General features: G+C 45.7%; 1 long non-coding RNA gene across 4 annotated transcripts in view; it reads left to right on the top strand.

Annotated features, from left to right (window-relative positions):
* Nucleotides 1-7595: 7595 nt before the first annotated feature.
* The window catches only part of LOC106010769 (uncharacterized), a 148742-nt gene continuing 132621 nt past the window's right edge, over nt 7596-23716 (top strand). For all 4 annotated transcript variants that reach the window (XR_002387434.2, XR_015444779.1, XR_015444780.1 and 1 more), the window contains exons 1-2: nt 7596-7666; nt 9761-13958. This is a non-coding gene — a long non-coding RNA (uncharacterized LOC106010769). The remainder of the gene's footprint in view (nt 7667-9760; nt 13959-23716) is intronic.

The raw sequence follows: 23716 nt of genomic DNA, 5'->3' as shown, positions 1-23716 counted from the left end.
CTACCAAAGGATGACTGTAAGCACCGTGGAAAAGATGGAGCAGGCTATAGACACCTGCCACATGGTTGTGTGGGAGGTTTGCAATATTAAGAAGAGCTGTTAGGGTTGGCCTCACTGGAGTGTGATGTGAGCAGAGACTGAGGCAGAGTCATGTGAACAGCTAAGGGAACAGAGTTCCACCAAGAGGGAACAGCAAGTGCAAAGGCCAAGTTAGGAGCATTGGTGGTAATGTGTGAGGAACAGTGAGGATCCTCACCCTGCCATGCTTCCCCTTGTGTGGGTCAGCACAGCAGCAGTTGACCCTCTGGACATTGGTTTGTCTAGAAGCCTCCCTCCCCAGTGATACCACACTCACTTGATTTTCTTTTCGTTTCTATCTCTCTCTCTCTTTTTTTTGCCAGTACTGGGGATTGAATCCAGGGCCTTCCCACTAAATGACATCTCCAGCCCTTTTTAGTTGTTGAGACATGCTATCTCAGAGTTGCTAAGGTGCCAAAGCCGGACTCAAACTTACAATTCTTGTCTCAGCCTCCCAGAGTCCTGTAACACTCATTCTTTTCTTCTCCTCCTCCTCCTCCTTCGCCTCCGCCATTCGGCCTTAAATGGCATCTTAGATCTTGTTTCCCCTGCTGTCTCTTGCATGCTCTTGTCCATGTCCCTACAGCTTTAACCATCACCTGTAGAGATGTCATTAATAATTTCTGAATTTAGAGCAGCAGTGTTGACTCCTCAGGAAGCTGAGGACTCCTAGATCATCTGCATGGCAGTGTCCCTGAGTCTTCTCAAACCTCACTTGGGCCTGATTGCTCCCACCAGCCCCACAGCCTGGACCTCCTTGGGATTCCCTGTGTTCCCAGAACACTTCTGCTTCCTGAGTTCTATTGGGGCTCAGGACACACTACCCCAACATGACTCTGTGGGAGCAAAATATACCACACCAAAGTATACTCCTCGGGCATATTTTGAGCGGTCATGCTGGGAAACCACAGACCCTGGAGTAACTCAGAAAAGCTGTCCTTTTGCACAAGACATTTACATCTCAAGTAAATCTACATTCACGGATACCTTTATGGGGAAGAGGGCTGATGGAGACAACTCTGACTGAGAGATTTTATCTGCATCAGAGCACATTTAGTCACCACACACTTCCTTGCCCTCACATGATCCCCCAGAAGCCCCAAGCCCCTGCTCCTTAATGTAGCTCAATTCCCTGGCCCTTCTAGTCTTAATTATTTTGCAGTACGCTTGCATGTGTATTCATAATCAAGTATGGTTGCTCTTCTGTTAGTCTGATTTATGTCTTTAACTCACAGCCCAGCCCATCCAAAGACCTAGAAGGGTAAAGGGAAGCCTTGTTTTGCTCCACTGGCATTCCTTTTCCCTTCCCTAAGCCCATGGCCTGTTACCTTGTCCCTCAGAACCAGAAGAGGTTTCACTTTATGCAGCAGACACATGTCAACACTGTTCTGAAAAGAAGGTCTGGATGCAGTCTTTGTGTTGGCCAAAAATGCCCTGCTGGAAGCAGTTCTGCCAGAGCACTCAATTTGGAGATGCTTCTAGGGAAAAAGATAGTTCAATAACGAATTTTTAAAAGAGTAAAACAAGTTCTTTTTTCCTCCTTGGCTAATGGTGGTCTTCCCTGGGGCCCTCCCTGAGGGTTTGCCCAAGCTCTGTTTCTTCCCTAAGCAAGGGCAGAATAAAAATAGCTGAGGGCTAATCTAAGAGATAGCAGAGGGGTGGCTCAGCAGTGTTATCAGGAATGAAGGGCTGCAGCCTGGGGGCAAAGGGAGGGGGTTAGTGATATCACCCCCAATGTCCCTTGGTTCCCAATAGCAGGCCCAGGGCAACATCCTGAGCCCTAGGACCCCTGGTATTGGGCAAGGTATTGGATGTGTTACAACTTTAATGGGCCATAATGCCACGTTCAAAAGTGTGGCCTTCAGTGGCAGAGACGCAGGTTCTCATTATACTCTTCCTGGCTGTATGTTTCTGAGCAAGAGAATACCCTCTCTGTTGTTTCCTGTCTGCAACACCAGGACAGCTGGACAGTAGCACCCTCTTAGGGGTACTGGGGGCTACCCCCACCCAGAGCTCATATGCTGCCTCCCAAACTGTTACCTTGAGGGCCGACATCTTCACTTCCAAACAAAAGCCAAATGGCCTTATTCCCTCTTTCTCTTCTGGACCTAATGTTGAGAAACTGCTTAGTAAAGAGGAGGATGCTGGAGTGGCAAGGAATCAGGACTCAAGCAGGAATTAGAGCTCCTCACATGACAAAGAGCTGAGGGCAGACCCTGCAAAAGGGCCCATCTTTCCCATGCTAGGGGGAAAGTCAGTGGGTGGAATTAGCTCTATGTGGAACATCCTCTTATCATTATTAAATATTTGTTTCCCCCTCACTCCCCCGTGGACTTGTTCACTGGCAGAGAGTTCTCCTAGATCAAATGGATCCACAGGGTAGCAAATGCATATGGACTGAGGCATGAGCTATGGCCAGTTTTAATCTGTTAGCTTGATTGGTACAAAAAAAAACCCCCAAAAAACAAAAAACCCAAAAGTGCTCCTGGCAGAAATTTCATAGCTTCTGTGAAAAGTATTCTTGGTTTCAGTGAGATGACTTTTCCATGGTGTTCTTTGCCTCCTTGAACAAGTTATGGAACCAGTTGATTAGAAGACCAAGAGAGTGTGAACTGTTACTCCTCAAACTCCTGGCTGCTTCCCTGAAAGGCCTCCCCTCCCCACCCATCCCACTCCCTTACTGGGTAGGTGATCAGCGACACTCACTCTGGTGAGTCCTGGGGGAGTCCAGAATAACTTCTTTGAGTCCCTTATAAAGGGTGAATAGTAGTTAGAATTAATGACCAGCTACTCTATTGTGAGTGGGATCCAGTAGCAATATTTGGTGAGATGTTTCAGTGTGATGATGAAGTTAATTTGCAGTGGGGGCTGTGTGTGTGTGACAGCATCACTGTGTGGCCCCAGATTGGTCTCAAACTACTGGGCTAAGTGATCCTCTTGCCTGAGCTGCCTGAGGGTTGGGACTACAGGCATGTACCACCATGCCCAGCTCCATCTTACTAGTTACTGAGCACTTACTATTTGCCAGACACTGTGCGTATTCCGTCTAATCCAGGAATTCTATAAGGTAGGCAGTGTTATTATAGCTGAGATGGTGGGGGCCCAGAAAAGTCAAGGAACCTACTCAAAGTCACATAGCTAGTAAATGGTGGATATGGGTCTCAAATCCAGGAAGCTGGGCTCCACAGTCTCTGGAGTTCCATCATCAGCAACAATGAATAAGGCCAGGGAAGCAGAGGGACTGGCCTCTGTCAGTACAGATTCCATTCTGCAACCATGATGAAGTAAAAGGGAGGGATCCCTGTGAGGAAACCTGTTCAGGTTTGGGGAAGGAGGCATCACATAAGCAGGAGGGAATCCACTGACCCATGTAACGAGCAATCCAGGAGCAAACAGTGTTGGGCACAGCTCAGCCAGTCTTCCTAATGACAATGTCATTAGGAACTTCATCTCTCCCCTCTGTCTTCCTCCATAAGGACTCTACCTCTGTGGCAGTTCTCCTCCTTTCTCCATACAACAGCCCCAGACTTACTCCATTTAGCCTGAACCCCAGAGAAAGAGACAGAGCCTTTTCCCTAAGAGTTTCTGGGAACTCCTTCAGTCCATGGATCTTGTGGGCAGGAAGCAGGGACACCTTGATTGGTCAAGTCTGAGTCTTGTGTCCAGCAAAGATGCGAGGTCTTCCCTACTGCAATCAATCACCGAAAGAGGGTGGTTCCCAAGGAAATCCAGGTGCCATTATCAAAAGGAAGGTCAATGGATGAAAAGGAGTTGGCAGAAAAGAACCATGAGAGTAGGGAGGGACACTGGAGAGGGAGCTGGGAGCAGTGAGGCCCAGGAAGCAAGCAGAGTGCTGGCTGGAGGTATCAGGGACCAGGAGACCAAGGAAGCTGAGGTCTGAGGAGACACCACCCATGGTGAGACAGATTAGGTTGTGGCCAGCCAGCTGGGCAAATGGGCATGGCTCATGAATCATGAGATCCAGGACACGGAAAAAAAACAGTTCCCAAACCCAGCACCTGGGACCAATCAGAAAGCGCTATCTTTAATTATTCTGATGGGAGATCAAGCAGGGTTTTCATAGGACAGCCTAGATCTGAGCTTTCTCATGGCCTGCTCTCACCCTGCAGAGCATACTTCTTTTAAAACCTCACTACCTTTTGCATGTGTCTTGTCCAGTTCTTTGTTCAGAACACCTAGAACCTGGAAAGAACCCCTGGAAAGAACCCACAACACTGCAAACCCACAGTGACACTGGGATGCCCTGCCTACTGAGCATTTTCAGTGGGTGAAGAAGACAGAGAGTAGCCTGCCATCAGTGTGGAGTGTTCTGTCAGAGAGTCAGCGTGGCATAGGCAGGAGAGAGGCTGAATGAGAGAGGGTGAGGGTAACTCAGAAAGGCATTTTGCAAAGCAATAAAAGGGAGTTTACTGGGTAAGACTAGGGTGATTCCTCAGAGATTAAACATGAAGTTAACCTATCATCCAGCAATTCCACTTTTGGTTATATAGTCAAAAGACTTGAAAGCAGAGACTAGGACAGATACTCTTTTACCGGTTCTCAACAGCAGCATTATTCACAATAGCCAAAAGATGGAATAGTCAAATTAACAGAAAGAGACAGTAGAATGGTGGCTACCTGAGGCTGGAAAGAGGAGGGAGTTATTGGGGAATCTCAATTAGGGATGATGAAAAATTTTGTGGATGGATGATGGTGATGGTTGCAAAACAATGTAAATGTACTTAGTGCCACTGCACTGCACACTTAAAAATAGTTAAGACGAAGTCCAGCAAGTTGGTGGACACCTGTAATCCCAGCTACTCAGGAGGCTGAGCCAGGAGGATTAAAAATTCAAGGTCAGCCTGGGCTACTTAGAACCTATCTCAAAATACAATTTAAAAAAGACTGGGATGGGGCTGGGGATTTAGCTTAGTGGTTCTAGGGCCTGCCTCGAAGGTGCAAGTTCAATCCCCAGTACCAAAAAAAACCCCAAAAAACTGGGGTGTAGTTCAGTAGTAAAAATGGCCTGGATTTTATCCCCGGTGCAAAAAAAAAATTAAATTAAAAATTTACAAAAAAAATATTTTACAGCTGTAGTTGGTTCTGATTTTTAGTTGCTTCCACACTCCCAGAACAGCACCATCAGGCAGTGCCCCTCCCCGAATCCGAATCCAGAAGTCTCCATTCTCTATTCACTTCTTCCTGCTTTCCACCAGTTGTAAGAGTGGGAGGGGCTTCCTGTAGTTACTATCTTTGCATTACTTTTGGATTCACGTTTGTTTTGCCTCTTGCTTCCTCCAACATGTTTCTTCTTTGGATGAAATTCTCTATACTAGGAAAAATAGGCCAATTTTATGTTCTGTATAAAATGGCAAAGTATTTGCTTAGAACCTACGCACATCCTCCCACATACTTCAAACCATCTCTAGATGACTTTAATACCTAATGCAATGTAAATGCTGTGTAAATCCATGTTTAGGGAACAATCCAAAAAAATGTCTGTGTGTGTCTGGTACAGATGCAGTTTCCCCCTGTGTATTATTCCATAATTGGTTTAATCTGCAGGTGCAGAACCCCTTGAATATAGAGGGCCACCTCATATTTTATTGCAATAATTTTTGTTTGTTTGTTTGTATTTGAGACAGGATGTTGCTATGTAACCTAGGCTGGCTTCAACTCACCATTCTCCTTATTCACCCCCTCACTTCTGCAGTTACAAGTGTGTACCACCACACCTGGCTATGATGATTTGTTTATTTGGGTGGGATTTACAGGGAACCTAGTAGGGTGATTTGGGGGTTAAAGGGTGAACTGTGGAAACCTGGGCAGCTCAGGGACCAGGTCCTGACTTGGGATTCTGCTCTTGGCTACCTCTTATCTCTGCTCTTTTCCATAAGCAGCTTCATCTTCTCAGCCACATTAAGAGGACAAAGGTAGCTTTCCCAAACCTAGTAAGAAAGTTTCCAGGGAAGGATGCATGGGATGCAGAAGTTTGAAATCTGCAAGTCATATTCAAAAGCTCTCAGCCAAGGATTTAGCTCAGTAGTTCCACCCCCTGCTTTGCTAGCATAAGGTCCCAAGTTCGATCTCTGGTACCAAAAAAAAAAAACCAAAACATATTCAAAAGCTCTCATTTCCTATATCATCACCTCAAAGGGATTGACCATTTTGTTTCCAAAATGACCTTCCCTTTTCCTACTGGCCTGATTTGGCCTTGGATGGCTTACTGTAAATCTTTTAAAATGGTCTTCCTAGCTCAGGCTGAAGGGAAAGGCTTATTTAAGGTGAAGAAAACTAACACATTCCAAGACTGTGAGGGGAAAGGAGAGTAACAGTGAGAACAGCAGATTGAGTGAGGTCATGGATAAGGAAAGAGGAGACGGGGCCTCCAGCTCAGTGGAGGGTGCACCATGGGAAGGAAGTTCAAGTTCTGCTCTAAGGGCATTTGGCGTGCATCTTTTGTCTCAGTTTCCCCGTCACAAGGAGATAACATCTGCTGGGAGTAGAGGGTCCAAAGCAGATTTTAGTGCTGTGAAGACAGATGGAGGCGGTGGGTGGGATAACTGGGTAATGTTAGGGTGCCAGAGAGGTTCTTGGGAAATTTGTTCAGGAAAATACTGTGTAATCATTGAAAATATGTGTGCAAATTTGTTGACATTGCTCCTATTAAATTTGGAGCCTAAGCCCTCTGCCCTTGAATATGAGTTGACTTCAGTGATTTGCTCCTAATAATAAACAGCAGTACGTATGATGCTGTGTGATATCCAAGAGTAAGTAATGAGGTAATATAGCAGCCACTTGGCTATTGAGACATGAGCTCATGGAACCCAGCCACCATGCGGTGAGAAAGCCCAGGCCACATAGGGAGTTCACTCACTAGTGTTCTAGCTCAGCTGAGGTCCTTGCAACAGCCAGCATCAGATGTTAGATATGTGAGAGAGGAAGCTTTCTAAATGATTCCAGTGCCAGCCACTACTGCATGAGTGACCCCCAGTGAAAAATGGGCAGCTGAGCCCAGTCAATTCCCAGAACCATGAGAGAGAATAATACTGGATGAATGTGGTTATTTGATACCAGCAAATTTGGGGTAATTTGTTATGCAGCACTAGATAACTATAGCATGCTGTTACTACTCTCAGAATATCACTTTCTCTTGTTGACTTTGTCTTCATTGAGTAAACATCAACTTTTTTCTTATAATAAAAGTGATACAAAAAATTTTTTAAAAGTGACACAGGCTCATTTTTAAAAATTCAAAAAAGCTATGGTTTTAGCTCAGTGAAGCACAAGGTCCTGAGTTTGATTTTCGGTACTCAAAAAAAAAAATTCAAAAAAGACTGTAAAATGCTAAAGAAGAAAGATCATCTGAAGACACATTATCCAGATACAATAACTTGTACTAGGTAGGTGCTAATAAATGTACTGATTGGGTAAATGAACTGGTGGGTAGAGCACATTTGGCTTGATTCCTGCTCCCTGTCATTGGGCAATTAAGTTATGTGTTGTTTTTCAGCGTGGTAGATGACTGACTTCTGGAGTTTGCTGCATCAAGCAAGATGGAAGATGGGAAACCAGTGAACTGAGTCAGGTAAGACAGCCTCAGGTCTGGGCCTCAGACATTCATCCCTCCCAGGCAGCAAAGTGTTTCCCAGAGCTCTCAGCTTCCTCCCACCTGGAGCACAGCCCCACACCAGAGGATGAAGCAGCAGGTCAGAAAAGAGACAACAAACATCTTGCTTCTGGAAAATGGATTTACACAGGAAGGTGGGCTTTTGTGACAGTGTTTACATCCATCTTTCAGTCTTGCCACTCATGTTACTCAGTGTCACCCTAACTTCAAACACTTCTATGCAGCAAGCATATATGTTCCTGTCTGCCACTCACAGGAACAAATGTGGTCGCATAATCCTGAGAACTACAAGGAATGTGGCAGATAAGTGTAGCAACCAAAGCCAAATTATTAACTATTTTCTAAACCAAAAATCTGCAAGGACAGAGCAGAAAGACTTTTGAGCTGATAACATGTTAGTGACCCAGAATTTGGTCAGTCCTCCTATAGCAATACTTCTAATTTCTTCTAACTGGAAGACACTACTAACAAAGGTGGTATATTTTCCTTATGAATTTCAGCACCTTCAAGATCCCTTTCTTGCCCTTGTTTTGTAGCAGTGATGTAACTGGTAGAAGTAGGTAGCGGGGCAGGGAAGTGTTGAGATGGGCTCCCTGGATACCTGGGAGTGCTTCTCTCCTTTCTTTAGAAACAGAAGTGGGGCTAGCAAAGCAAAGATGAGGTTATTTGGCTCGGTAGGGGACAGCTTGGAAGAAGGACCCTAACTCCCTTCCCCTTCATTTGAGAACAGCCTCAAGTTTTACTTTGAGCACCCTCAGTCCTCATGGATAGGATGACACTGACCCAGCCCCAGGTGCCAGACTTAGAGATGGGCGCTGCACGGTCAGGGTCAGAGTGATTGGCTTACGTGACCAAGGCTGCCCAGACTGAGCATAGTCTGAGGGTGCTTTGCTGGAATTCTGGAGAAAGAGACATTGTCTTTCTCTAGAGTCATTAAGCTTGTGGGAGGGATCCTGGTGCTATTGGAGAGCCATTTGGTGGAAACTGTCCAAGGGGAGAGCCCAGCTGAGAGACAGAGGAACACAGAGATAGCATCCTATTGAGATAATCTGAGCCCCTGGATCCAGCCATTCTTGAAACTAGATATATCTCTGGTCTTCCTATTTGGATCAGCCAAAAATTAACTTCCTTTACTTTGGATTTCCACTTGCCACCAAAGTGTCCCTATTAACATAGGCCCTGTGTGCCTGATTGAAGGAGGGAGGGAGTAAGACAGAAGGAACTGGCAGGCCAGCCCTGCTCCCCACAGTGCTTCCAGAAAAGAACCCTCCATATCAATATGGCCAAAAGCATAAAATTTCTGTCTAGAGCTTTCCTGCAGAGTCCCCAGGCTCAGAGCAGGGCATTGGTGCAGTAGTTTACTTCTGTCACCAGTTTTTCTTGTTGTTGTTTGTTTTTTGAGGCAGGGTCTTGCTATGTAGCCCAGGCTGGCCTCGATCTTGCAGCAATCCTCCTGCCTCAGCCTCTCGAGTGCTGGGATTACAGGCAGGTGCCACCATGCCTGGGCTAGTTGAAGCTTTTTTTTTCTTTCTTATTTATTATAAAATGAATTGCATCCTTTTCATGGATCAAAATGGAGACTGTAGTGGTTATGCCCAGATTTTTGGTCATGTCCAGGAGATTTGGAGGCTGTTTTCTTGATCCTTTTTTAGACTGAAGATGCCCAAATTGTCTTCCAATTTCTTTTGGGAAATAAGACAAACACACTTAGGAGTACAGAGTGAGACCTTGCAGACTGCAGGAAATGGCAGGGAAGTTCTCTACTTGAGGTGGGAATTAGAGCAGAGTGTGCTGGGGCTGGGGATTTAGCTCAGTGGTTTCGCTGTCTGCTGTGGAAGCGCAAGGACCCGAGTTCAATCCCCGGTACCAAAAACAAACAAACAAACAAACAAACAAAAACCTCAGAGTGTGCTGTTAGAGAAGGATTTGAAAAAATGTTGCATGGCTAAATAAAAGTACTCATTAGATGTTATGTGCTGATTCTGGTGACTAAATAAACTTTAACATTTTTAGAAGTTGGCTATTTTTAACAGTTGCTACTCCTTTTCTTAGCCTGACTTGGCTTCCACACAGGGCCTCTGACCCTAAGAGCAGATCCCACCTGACCACAGAAGGTGAGACCAAAGGACCAAGAATATGAAAACTGGATGTCAAAGCCTTTTCAGCCCCAGGTGAGCTCTGCTAACTGTGTTCCCCATGTTGCTTGTGATCTAATTACCCCCTCAAAGCTTCCCCTTTTATTCTTTATTTTGAGACATTACTTGAGACATTATTAAGTTGCCCAATCTGGCCTCAAACTTGTGATCCTTCTGCCTCAGCCTCCCAGAGAACTGGGATTACAGGTGTGTGCCACTGAGCCCTGTACAATTCTACATTTTTATGGATATGTACACTTATAGTAAAAATAGAAAAAAATGAATGGGAAGAGTAAATACCCCAGTCAGGATAGTAGCTTCCTCCATAGAGATGGAGAGGGTGTTGGGGCAGCTCAGTAGAGTGTATGCAGGGGCGTCAGTGAAGTTGGCAGTGGTTTGCTTCCCAAGCCAGGTAGGGTTGGGCAGCAGCTTCCTGCAGAGCTTCCTTGCCCGTGTGCTGTGCCTGCGTTCAGTGTGCTGAGCTCCATGCTCAGGAGCCTGTTTCATCCATAACCCAGGCCTCAGCACAGCCAGCAGAGATGGAGCTACTTATACCCCTGGGCTGTAAGCTGGTATTGGGGAGGTACAGCTGAGCAGATGGGCCTGATGGTGGCCCTATGGCATCTCAGTGACTCAGGGTGCCCTGAGTTGGGATGGGTGCTTTGGGCAAGGCAGCATGTAGCCTAAGGCCTCAGGAGTGGTGGGCACAGCCCAAAGCAGGACCCATAGCAGTAGGAGGGAGGTGGCACGGGTACTTCCAGAGGCCTAGCTCTGAGCTGCTGGCTTGAGAACTGGTCTTCACGCAGACACTTCTGTCTGTTTGGCCAATGTGCCCCCTTTAAGGGCAACTGAGCCACCTGCAGGCAACCATCCTCACCATGCTGCAGTGTTTTACAAGTTAGAGAGCGGTTATTTTGAAATAGTCACTATGAAGAAATTGGATTGGATTTACAATCTTAAACTCCTACATTATAGTTACTAGGGAAAGAAAAGGGCAATTTTCTACATGTAATTTTGACCATTGTAAAAATTTTAAGGTTAACAAAACATTTTGTTTGTTTTGAGACAGGGTCTCGCTATGTAATTCAGACTAGCCTCGAACTCACTGTGTAACCCAGAGTGCCCCTGAACTCACTCACAGTCCTGCTGCCTCAGCCACCTGAGTGCTGCAGTTACAGATGTGTGCCACAACCTCTGGCTACAAAACACTGTAACATTTTTTTTTAATCCCTTACTTATGAAAGCAAAGTTTCTTGGCAGTGTTAATTATTAAGAATTCAAAGTTCTCATTAAAGGAGGAATTGCTGGTACCCAATGAGCTTGAAACCTGACATTAATCCCTTTCATGGAAGTAAATTTTCTTTTTTGTGGGGGGAGGGAGAGCAAATTTTCATTGAGATTTTGAAAACATTTTATTCAAATTTTATGTCAAACATATATTCTAACCTATATTTTATTTCAAAATCAGAATTACAAAATATGAAGATGTGAATTTTTTCACTAAGCCCCATAGGGACATGCCTAAAACTCTTCTTTTTTACTGCAGGTTGACATGGATATATTACCTTTTTTCTCTTTTCTCCTTTTGGTGCTGGGACTTGTACCCAAGGCCTTGTACATGCTAAGTACACATCTACCACTGAGCTACACACCCAGCCCTTATGTTACCATTTTCAGTGGTAACACTGATTATGTGCTTCATGGTGTGTCAACCTTTTCACTAAAAACTGTGAAGATTGGGAATACAGAAGCCTGTACCACTGTCACTGTCATCATCTTTCTAATCCAAGATTCCACATTACTTGCCTTCTCTCTTCTGCATCCTTCTTGGGAATCCCCACTGGGAGCTCACTGTTATGGTTCAGACTTGATAGAATTTTAAAAACAATCAACATCAACTACTGATTTCCATACTGTATTATCTAAACAGCATTACAATGCCTGACTCTTTCCTACATTTCAAATTAGTCACAAGAATAACCAATTTTATTCTCTAGATAAAATTGACACAGAAATATTCTCCTATGTGCAAATTTTATACCAAAGAACTTTTTCTCTCTCTTTCTTTCTTTCTTTCTTTCTTTCTTTCTTTCTTTCTTTCTTTCTTTCTTTCTTTCTTTCTTTCTTTCGAGACAGGGTCTCAGTTTGTAGTTCAGGCTGGCTTTGAACTTGCAGCAATCCTCCTGCCTCAGCCTCCTGAGTTCTGGGATTACAGGCGTGCACCACCACATTCAGCTCAAGAAGTTTCATTTATAAAACGCATGTTAGAACAAGATGATTTCCCAAAGAAAAGTACATGGTTCCTTAAAACATAAAACTAGGTCTTTGCAGATAGTAACTTCTTAACACAAGTGTGTCAGATAATAGAGACGCTTAAAATTTAAAAACTGCTTGGGCATTTATCCCAGAGAAATGAAAACTCATGCCCACACAAACCCACACAAACCCCTGCACATGAATGGTCACAGTATCTGTCCTAGCCAAAACCCAGAAATGGTCAGATGTCCTTCAATGAGCTAGTGGTCAGACGTGCTCTGGGAGGGACATCCATGGAATACTGCTCAGCAAGAAAAGGATCAAACTAGTGATCTGGACGGACGGGCAATCTGGATGTACCTCAAGGGAGTGATGCTGAGCGAAGAAAACCCAGTGTCATTGTCCCCTCGTGCCACAGGAATCCATTGCTCTGTCATTCGTGAAAAGACACAGCTACTGACATGGAGAACAGACTAGTGGTTGCAGGAGACAGGGGTGTGGGAGTGAAGCTGCAAAAGGGCTGCATGAGGAAGTTCCCACGTGGGGATGGAACAGGGCTGGGCATGATGGGGGTGGTGGCTGCACAAATCTATCCTCAGGGTAAACTTATGCCAAACAGTAGCCTACGCAGAGATCAGTGCATGGAAAAACTGGAGTGGACAGAATAAGGCTGGCAGCTGAGTTCACAGAGTCGATTTCCTTTTGATGTTGGACCACAACTATAGTCACATGACAGCAAGGATGCACTCTGAGGCATACATCATTGTGCAAACAGCAGAGTGCACTTAAACAAACTAAGGCGGTCATGATGTCACTAGGTGATATAATCTTCTGGGACCACCATCATGAGTGTGGTTCATCATTGACCAAAATGGGTCACATGACTATACATAAGCATGCTGGGTGGAGGGTACATGAACTCCTGTGTACTATTTTTACAACTTCCTGGGAGTATATAATTATTTCCAAATAAAAAGGTTTTAAAACTTACACACTAGGAGTTTATTGCAGATGAATATAAACTTTTGGCAAAAAAACCTCAGCTGGTTGCTGGCTTTCTGCTTACTCAGGCTTCACTTACTCACCACTGTCCAGGGCACAAGCTTAAGTGCAGGATGAGTTTGACTTGTCTGATCCCCAGAGAATTCAATCTTATCCAGGAGACAGAAGACCTTTCACAAATATCCATGAACTGCTGGCAATGAAAGGATGGTAGATAGCATGAGGAGCCCCTTCTAAAATCTCTCACCAGCAGCAGAATCCAGTCTAAGTCTTTGCATTTCAGAACCCTGCTTAGAAATTCATTAGAGAGTGAGAGTTCCTTCAGAGTGGAAAGATGGCCAGTAGTGTTTCCTGAGCCCCTGGGAGGCCCCAGGCTAGACCCAATGAGCCTCCCATGCTTGCTCTGTCCCCACTACCACCTGGTGAAATGGACTACATTGTTTTACCTCATGAGAAGCTGAGGAGTTTTTGCCCATTGATTAGTTTCCTGTGGCTTCCATAACAAATGGCCACAAAGTGAGTGGCTTAAAACAAGCCAAGTGTATTCTCTCCCAGCTCTGGAGGTCAGGAGTCAGAAACTAAGGTGTGGATGGGGCCATGCTCCCTCCTGAGGTCCTGGGTTAGCATCCTTTCTTGCCTCTTCCAGCTTCTGGTGGCTCCAGGAGTCCTTTGACCTGTGGCTGCAATGCTATAGTCTCTGCCTCCATCTTCATGTGGTCTTCGTCTCTGCATGTCTCAAGTCTCCCTCTGTGTACCACTTAATAAGGACTTGTTGCTGGATTTACGGTCCACATGGATAATCCAGGATGATCTCATCTCAGAATCCTTAATTACATTTGCAAAGGTTCTTTTACCAGGTAAGGCCACAGTCACAGGTTGAAGGGGTTTGAAAAGGGTGTGTCTTTTGGGGGCCATCATCCAGCCCCCATTAGACTTGGCTAATAAGTGGCAGGGGCAGCGTGTGAACTCAGACAGGTGTGATGCACCTGGAGGGAGGGGTATGAGGAGTTTTATCTTGTCACCTGGCCCCTCCAGAGCCAAGCCCACCAGGGATGGGGTGGGGATCAGTGAATACTTTTATTTTGGTTTTGGTTTTGGTTTTTTGAGACCAAGTCTCACTATGCAGTTCAGGCTGGCCTTGAACTCACTGCATAGCTGATAGCCGATGGCTTTGAACTCATGCCATCCGTCTGCCTCAGCCTCCCGAGTGTGGGATTATAGGTGTGTGCCACCATGCTTGGGTTACTTTTTAAATGATTGAAGGAACAACAAATAAGGGAGTGAATGAAAAGAAGAAGGAATGAAAAGAAGGAGGGAAGGAAATAGCCACAACTTATCAGTTGGAGAAAGAAGAGGCTTTGTTCCTGGACCTATGGTTATCCATTTTGTTGGGGATCAGAGGTTACTGTCGGCAAAAGTGTGGCCCACTGGTTGCTTCTCTGGCCTGTCTGGTGGTTGCCATGGGTCCTTTTAACAGATGGCCCTTCCGGGGGTCCCCTGCTCTGGAGGTGTTCAGTGCCCTCTGCTGCCTTCAAATGCAGCTCTTTCAGGGACTCAGCTGTCTGTGCTGTGGGTAGTCATGCATTTGGGCAGAAGCTCAGGAGAAGCACAGGCAGCTCCAATACATGTGCTAAGGGATGCAGAATCCAGCTTTGAGGCCCCTGCTGGGGCATCCGTGTCCTTCAATCTTGCTTCTAACCTCTTTCTCTTCTTTTATTTCTCCATTTTTCCCTCTTATCTCTTTTAAATTTTCTTCCCTGAAGGTAAAATTGTTGGGTATGGATGTTTACTGTATATAATTTTTTGATTTGTTTTAGATTTTGTTATATAACTATAAATCTTGTACCTATGGTTAAAGGTGGCAAATTAACAGTTGTCACAGTTTGACATGTTCTAGACTGTGTTTGATGCTATTGTTATTACTGATTGCAGTACTTTATCCGAGATTACAGTTATTGTAACCAATTGTTCTTCCTTGTATGCCAATACTGAGATTGTCTGGGGGTCATAAACAATACCATATCATATCAATACCAAACATACCAGTATCAAAGAACTGGGTACTAGGTCAAATAGGAATCAACCCCATCCTTAATAAATTGATAAGGCAGGATCTTGGGACAGACTCAAAAGCCAAAACCCAGCTATACCTAGAAGACATCTCCGAAAAGTAGTCATTTCCTAAAGAGGTCTCGATACTAGTAATAAAGCTACCTACAAGCAGTTTACAGGCATCAATGCAGAAAACAAATAAAAAGTAGATAAACAGAAGTAAGATACAACCCCCAAGGTTCCAGCTCACCCAAGGCGAACCCGGGGGGATTGAGATGGAAGACATCAAAAGCCACCCAGTTGAAATTTCTGAAATTGTAGCAGTGGAAGTAACAAAGCAGATTAATAAGTCTCTAGAAAAAAAATCAGAAATAATTACACAGATAACTGTAAAGAGATAATGACCACAATGAAGGATATGGTTAGTGAATCTAGAGTAGATACAGATAAGAAAAATAGGGAAGCTTAGGAAAGTGATGGAAACCATGAATGCCAGACATGGGGATGAACTGGATTTGATAATTCCAGCCCTCAACCATGCATCGTCTCAGCTGAGGCTACAGACATTGCGGAGTAGACACAAATGTCCACATTGCCCACAAAAGATTAAAATGGTGGGTTTTTTAATGCCACTGAGTTTAGAGTGATTTTTTCCTGTAGCAGTAGACAGCTGGAACATTACCCATTATCTGAGGAAGCCAGGGATACTAACTTTAAATGCTTTTATGGGACAAAACATGCAAGGAAAATGAAAAAAATGTGTGTGTTAAGGGAGTTCAGGGCTATGGGGTGCACTGCATAGGGCACACCCACCTATCATTCTGGAGTGACCCCTTTGTGACATAGGATTGAACTAATAAAACCGTGGATGAATGAAGAGTTTGGGGGACACCCCAAACTCATATCACTCTCATTTGGGGAAATCTTAGGGAGTTCTCAACTGTTGGAACAGAACTATGGATTTTGAAGCAGAGGCCTCATCTCTTGTGTTGTGTCCATCTGGGAAAACAAGCTCCTGATCAGTTCAGCTGAGATTAGAGGACAAGACTGACCCAGAGCTGTTCCCTGATAGTACCCCCAGCTCTGGACATCACTGATACTGATTCTAGTTCCAGTTTCATCCTCAAATGCTTCTTTAGGACCACACAGTGCCCTGGTCTTATTCTATCTCTACCCCATGCCTTGCACCGAGTTCCTTCCCAACCTCCAGATGCACTTCTAGCACCTAACACAGTGTCTGTACATAGAAGTGGTTAAGTAAGTACTTGGCATATAGATAAAAATTAATTGATTTCCTGTAGGGCTTGTGTTCAGAGAATTTGCTGATCCAACACTAAGTGACCTGATTTATGTGATATTGCAGTTTTCATGGCAAAACACTTATTTGACATCAGCCTTGTGAGCTCATGTATTAGTTTCTTGGGGCTGGTTTAACCAAGTGCCATGAACCAGGCAGGTGGCTTAAAATAGAAAACTGTTGTCTCCCAGTGGTGGAGACCAGAAGTCTGGAATTGAGGTGTCAGCTCAATTCCATGCTCTCTCTGAAGGCTCTGGGGGATGAGGAGGGGTCCCTTGCTTGGATCTTTTAGCTTCTGGTATTTTCTAGCAATCTCTGGCATTCCTTGCCTCTGCCTCTGTCATCCCGTGGCCCTCTGTGATGTCACATGCTCTCTCTCTGTGTTCACCTGTCTCTGTGTCCAAATACTCTTTTCATAAGGACCCCGGTCATATTGGATTAGAGCCCACCTTAAGACCTCATCTTATCCTAAGGTCACATTCTGAGGTACTGAGGGTTAGAACTTCAGCTTATGAGGGACACAGTTCAATCCAATGTAGCCTGTGTTACCCAAGTCCAACCCTGAGACAAGGATCTGTTCCCACACAGCTGATGAAAGGCCTTTAGAGCCTAGGGGATGGAGATAAGAGCCAAGCCATGGTACCAGTGCATCTTCCAACCCACCCTGCCTGGTGGACCTCTGGAAGTCCCTAGTGTATCAACTCTACCATACACCTTCTGCCTCATCCAAAGATGATCCTCCCTTTATTGCCTTTCTACATCTTCCAATATGGTAGCACTCACTACCACATTTCATTAATTTTTTCACTATTAGCTCCAGGAAGGGCAGAATCCTTGTGCATCTTTTTAGCACCTATATCCCCAGCACCCAGCACAGTAAATGGTGCTGAAGACCACTGAATGGGGTTTAAATAATGTGGTTTGAACAGAGGATACTACCTCCTCTGCTGCAGGTGCACGCATCCTTCTCTGACCATGTCTCATTGGACTGCATGACTGGTGAGAGACTTGGAGAGAAAGCTCCCTTTGAGCCATTGTAGAGGGGCAGAGACTGAAGTCCAGGGGACCAGGGAGATGACTGTAGCCACAAGCTGTCACGTAGAAAGCATTTGAAATTTCATTTGTGGAAATTTCAACCTGAAAGCAAAAAGCCGCTTGAACTTTGCTGGGAGATAAGGTACCATGTCCAGTGATAACGGTGCCCCTGGGAGCCAGGGAGGCGCTGGGCAGGGATCAGACAGACCAGGAATGGTAAATATAGAACAACATGAAAGCAGGCAGCAGCCCTCCCCGGTCCCTCCTTTCCAGCTGTGTGACGGTCAAGTGTGACAGAGCCAGGGTTGCTCATCCACCCCTTCCAGGCCTGTCTCGCCCACCACATCTATCCTTTCTGGTGCTCTGAATGAAGTGACAATGCCTAGGGACCATGACAGTAGTAAGAACGTGTGCACTTGGCAAACCTGCCTTCAAGAAACAGTCATACCAGCCATTTGCTGCCAATAAACAGATACAGCAGATGTGGTAGTATTGTCTGTTCAAGCTACATTATTTAAACCCCAGTCAGTTTTCTCCAAACCCTTTCAAGCAGTGAGTACTTCTGTGTCTCAGTGTCTATGCAGTAAAACCCTTGTCAGCCCAAGAATGTGGAAAAGGAGCTGGAGGCTGGTTGAGGTGAAATGCCTTGGTCAAGGTCACACAGAGGGTAAGCAGAGCTCATGGCTGCCTGTGTCCGAGGCCTGAGCCCTGACCACTGCACCACATCACCTCCAGTTCCACCTGCTTTGGTACCTCAGGCTTCAGCCTTAGGCCCAGTTTCCTTCTTGAGGCTGAGATCATGGGAAAGAAGGGAAAGGAACTGATGTTTGTTGAGAATCTGCACAATCCCATTTTATACTTCCAATAACAGGGCAGGGTGTGATTTATTAATCTCATTTCACAGTCAAGGAACTCAAGGCTCAGAGCAGTGGAGAAGGTTGTTCATGGATTCACAGTGGCAGAGCTAGAATCAGAATGCAGGTCAGTGGATGCTAAAGCCAATGCTTTTCCCATTGCTCCATGGTCTCTTTTGGAAGAAGACTCCTTTGTGCCTTACGTTGGCTCCCCCATAGCTGAGGACCCCATCTGTCTCACTAGAGGTTCCTCCTCCAGCCCTGGTCAGACACAGGCCTATTTAGTTGTGGCTATGGGTTGTGACTGCTCCCTCACCCTGGGATACCTTCTTTGAAGTAAGTGAGTGGGGACTTCTGAACAAGGCCGGGTTGCATTTAGAGATAGAAACAGCTTTCATGTGGTCGAGACCCAGGAGAGAGACACTTCAAATGATCACAGCCCTCAGGGGCTTCTGTGGCTCGCATAGGCCAACTGGGATTTGACAGTGAGGTTACTCCACAAACAACTAATAGAGATTGACAGAACCCAAGGATGAGATAGCTTTAGAATAGGTCCTTGAGTTCCACTGGGAAAACCATTGGCTGGAGATGCTTCATTCACTAAATGTTTACCACACATTGAGGCAGGGAGAAGGAAAGAAAGGGAGAAGGAAGGCCAAAGTTTAAAAGCATGAGTTCTAGGGCAAGATTGCCTGCTATATTCTGATTCCTATAATTGAAGCAAGATTGTGTGGTCTATATTCTGGTTCTTATAATTGTTAATACTGCCACTGTAGCATTTGCTGTATCATAATCTTGTTACACTAGGCTGTTTATAATTCTTTCTGTATCAGTTGATGCATAATTCTGCATAACAGAACTTCAGTGGCACACACAATAAGAATGGAAAGAGCTGGCTCTTGTGGGCCAATTGGAGGTGGGTTGATGCGGCAGGCTGGATCCATTCCCCACATCCTGGCACCACCAGGCCAGCCTGAGCTTGCTGCTCTCGTGGTGAAGGCAGAAACACAGAAGCACATGCCTCACCATGCAGATACTGTGCCTGCTTCTGCTAAAGCCTCACTGGCTACTCCTGCTGTCAGGCAAAGGAACCCATTTGCTGCCCATGGAAGTGGGGAAGAGAATGAATGTGTTGGAAGAGTAAACAAATCTATACACATCCCTTCCACATTGTGAGCTCCATTAGGAACCTCATTGTCTTTGCCCAGGACTGGACACAGAGTAGATACTCAACAGATAATAATGATAATAATAGCCAGGGATTTAGCTCAGTGGTTCCGGCACCTGCCCTGCAAGCACAAGGACCTGAGTTCGATCCCCGGTACCAAAAATAATAATAATAATAATAATAATAATAATAATAATAATATTTACTGAGTACCTGCCCTGGGCAGTCACTATGCTAAGAGCTTTACTTCTGTTTTCTCATTCAGTTATCTTAACAGCAGATGAGAACACTGAGGTGCAGAGAAGTTACGTGAGTGGTCCTAGGTGGCATGGCTGTGTAAATGAGTCAGGACACAGCCTGGGTGATCTGGTCCCAGAGTCAGCTCCCATAAAGTATTAAATGAGTCCAAGAACAGGGACTCTGGGGTTAACGGGGGCAGGTGGGAGAGGCATGATAGACGAGGCAGTTTGCCCTCAGACTTGAAGGATGAGGAGGCCTTCCAGGGTGTGGTCAGGGTAGGACGTCCCATACAGGGGAATAGCATATGCAAAGGCTCAGGGGTGGGGCAGGCTGTGGCTACTGGGGAATTGTGAGCAGTTTGGTGCTGTTGAAGAATGAATTTCCAGAAGCAGACAGGTGAAAGATGAGGCCAAGGGGATGAGCAGGAAAGTCACATGGTGGAGATGCCTGTTCTCTCCCCCTGTACAGAACTTGGGTGTTGAGTTGACATTGCTATGGTTTGGATATGGTTTGAATGTGTCCCCCAAGGGTTTATGTATTGAGAACTTGGCCTCAGTGCGGCCATGTTGGAGGTAGTGGGCACTTTAGAAACTGGGGCTGGGGAAGTCATTACTGTCCCCTTGTCACTCTCTGGCTTTCTGTCTGGCCACCTGAGACCATGACACGGCTGCTATGTATTAAGGAAGAATCATATAATAAGATATGTGAAGGCTGCATTCCCAATACTACCAAGCCAGAAATCAGAACAAACTGCATGAAAGAGATATACACTTTTAATTTAAGTCATTCTAGTTTGTGGTCTCTTTGTTATAGCAGCCTGACTTTATCCTGACCATTGGATCATAGGATTTCATCACAGCACAAAGAGGAGCTGAGGTTTTACCCTTGAGCGAGTGCTGCAAGCTTATGTAAAGCCTGTAGGGGTCAGGCAGGCCATGTGGATGACGAAGGCCAGCTGAGGGTTTCTTTTCACCAAGAAATATATTCTTTCCACAGAACCCTCTTCGTCTGTCTTTAATGTTTCCAATTTTGTGAGGTAGATGTAAAGAATCTTTTTCTTCTCAACTCTGCTATTAGAGAAACAAGTGGCAACACCTTATTATTGGAAAGTATGTTAGTCGGCTTTCCATTACTGTAACAAATACTTAAGAAAACCAGCTTACAAAGAACAAAGGTCTATTTTAGAGGCTTCAGCCCATGATCATTGGCCCTGTTGGTTTGGGCCTAGGTGAGGCAGTGTGTTGTGTAGGAGCCATGGTGAACAAACCACTCACACTATTGTTGGGAAGTCAAAGAGGAAGAGAAACAGGCTGGGGTCCCGGTCGCTCCTTGAAAATCTCTCACTAGATCCCACCTCATAAAGATTCTATCACCTCCCAATAGCACCAAGCTGGAGACTAAGTTTAACACATGGGCCTTTGGGACTATAGCAGGAGGCGCTTGGGAGTGGTAGGGACTCTGGAAAATTAGAATGCAGCTGCCTCAGGTCAAGCTGCTACTCAGCCCATATACTTTTCATCATGTGAGAATGTGAGCACCCTCCTTGGCTAGATATCCCAATTTTTCAAAAGTTTCAAAATCTGGACTTTTAAGCTTAGCACAGCTTATGTCAAGGAGGAACACAGAGCCTCATGGGAAAGTGACCAGATGAAAAGGCTCAAGGCTAATGGACAGTCTGTGGCTCTGCAGCTCCTCCAAACAGCGGTGTGAGTCCACAGCACCCTAGGCCTCCTAGAACCCAGCCAGGCAGGACAGAGAGGAGCCAGTCTCCCCAGTTCAGAGCTGTCTCCCTGAGCACTGCTGACTGTGGATGCTGGTTATGGAGATGAGGGACTAGAGGCCATTTTCTGAGCCCTGGTAGAAAATTTCCAGCTGTTACAGAAATAGTCCTGATGTCACATGCATTGTTTCCTTTGTTAAACAGTTAACCCTATGTGGCCCAAATAAACCTGGATTGCAGCCTTGATTCTAGGGACTAGAGGCATGATAGAGTGTTGCATGAGGATATCAAGGGGAGAGATTTGTGCTTTCAAAACAGCCTGGAGAACATGTTGGGGAGCAGGAGGCAGGGGGTCAGTGTTGGGACCGATGAGTGTAGAGTGCGCATGGACTCCAGCGCTGAAGCCTGGTGACATAGACTGGCCTCTCATTGGCTCCCACTTAGCTGTACATTTGGAGGGTGCCCAGCCTCGCTGTCTAGCAGGCTTGGGAAAGCTGGGGGATGCTGGCTCTTAGGAGACAGTTCCTCTCCTCCAGCCTTAGTCCCTTGAGGGAAAGCCCGGCTGTGACAGCCCACAAACATGATTCAACAGCTGGCCCACCCCCCTGCTGCTCACAGACAGCTCCTCCTCCTTGCCCAGGAAGCAGCCTTGCTGACTGGTTCAAGGTCAGGAGTCCGAGTCATCGCAGGGTGATGTGCTGACCCAAAGCGACCTCCCTGAACAATACCACACAGTTCCGAGGCCAGGCTGGAGCTCCCTGTGTGAAGGTGGCATCAGCCAGGAGAAGGGAGCCTGCTCTGGGTGGCACAGGAAACATTTCTCTTTCAGTAATTTCACACTTAGTTTCTTTAGGAGATATAACCGGTGAGGAAGAGCTGTGATTTCATGGCTGTTATTGTTTAGGGTTAGACGAGTAAAAGCACTGAGTACATTAATGCAAACTTAAAGAAAAATATAAAGTAAATAATAACAGCAGTGAGTGGAGATTGTGGAGTTGGATCTAGGTGTACAGCTTTGGCTAAGTTCTGATTTCCCGTTCAAACAATGATGGTTTTATTCATATGCTGAATACCAGCTTGGTATTTCTACATGCACTGAGTCTCTTTTGGTTCACAATTTTGAGAAGATTTTTCATCACTATTTAAGGATAAAAAACTGCTGTGCGATCCAGCACTTAGGGAGGCTGAGGCCGAAGGATCACAAGCTTGAGTCCTATCCAAGTAACTTAATGAGACCCTGTCTAAAAGTTGAAAAAGTACAAAGGGCTGGGGGTGAAACTCAGTGGCACAGTGCCCTAGGGTTCAATCCCTAGGTCTGTGGGGGAAGAAAGGATAAAAAGTGAAGTCCAGGTGACTGCCAAGTCACTGACCCCAAGGTCTGTGTGTGGCTATTAGGGACAGGGCGATACAGGCAAGGGTGTGTTCTCTGCAAACAGCTCCAGAAGGCTGGGCTGGGACAGAGGACCCCTTGTGGCCCAGGGACTGATGCTTTACTGAGCACTTGGTAGAGCTGTTCTGAGGTTCCTCAGAGTGACAGCCGGACCTTTGGTCCAGTTAAAATCTCGAAATCTAAAGGGAAATATTGCCCCCCTATAACAGCATCTCCCACATACCTCATTTTTTCTGGTACCCTATAAGTTACCTCCCAAATGTGAAAGAATTTTCACAAGTCCAGGACTTTTCTTCACCCAACAGTGTTCTGGTTTCTCCTGCTCAGTTTGTCTGTTGCATCCTGCTGTATGGTCTGCTCTCTTCCTCCTCTCTGGCTGTCCTAACCCATCTGTCCACCGAGTCCCTTACAAATAATAAACACCATGACAGGTCTAATAGCAAAGGACACAGACAGTTGAAAATAGAGATGGGTGACATATAGGTGTATCAGACATCGCCTATGCCTCACTGATCCTCAGTCACCACTTTGGTAACCACTGCTCTGCAAGCTCCATGCAAATTTATGTGGGCACAACCCAAAGTGCCAGCCCGCATGTCACGCTTCTAACCACTCATCCTAGGGCTTCCCTGCTGCCACTGAGGGCTTGCTCAGTTCCCTCACACATCAGTCCCCATGCACACAGAACCTGCAGATGCAGGAAGTCCATATCCCATGGGAACACCCTCTACCAGCAGGAGATGGGAGACCAGTGGATACTCTCCTCATTCCTCCCCTTGTGCTGTCCTAAGGGCCAGTCATGCACATGACCTCTGGAGGATGTCCCATTTCCTATCCCAGGAGGTCCTTGGTCAATTGC

This window comes from Heterocephalus glaber, unplaced genomic scaffold (assembly GCF_053883595.1).
Source record: "Heterocephalus glaber isolate CG9 unplaced genomic scaffold, H.glaber_assembly_v1.0 deba00001606, whole genome shotgun sequence".
NCBI classification, from domain to species: Eukaryota; Metazoa; Chordata; class Mammalia; order Rodentia; family Bathyergidae; genus Heterocephalus; species Heterocephalus glaber.
This window is presented reverse-complemented; position numbering and strand designations above follow the sequence as displayed.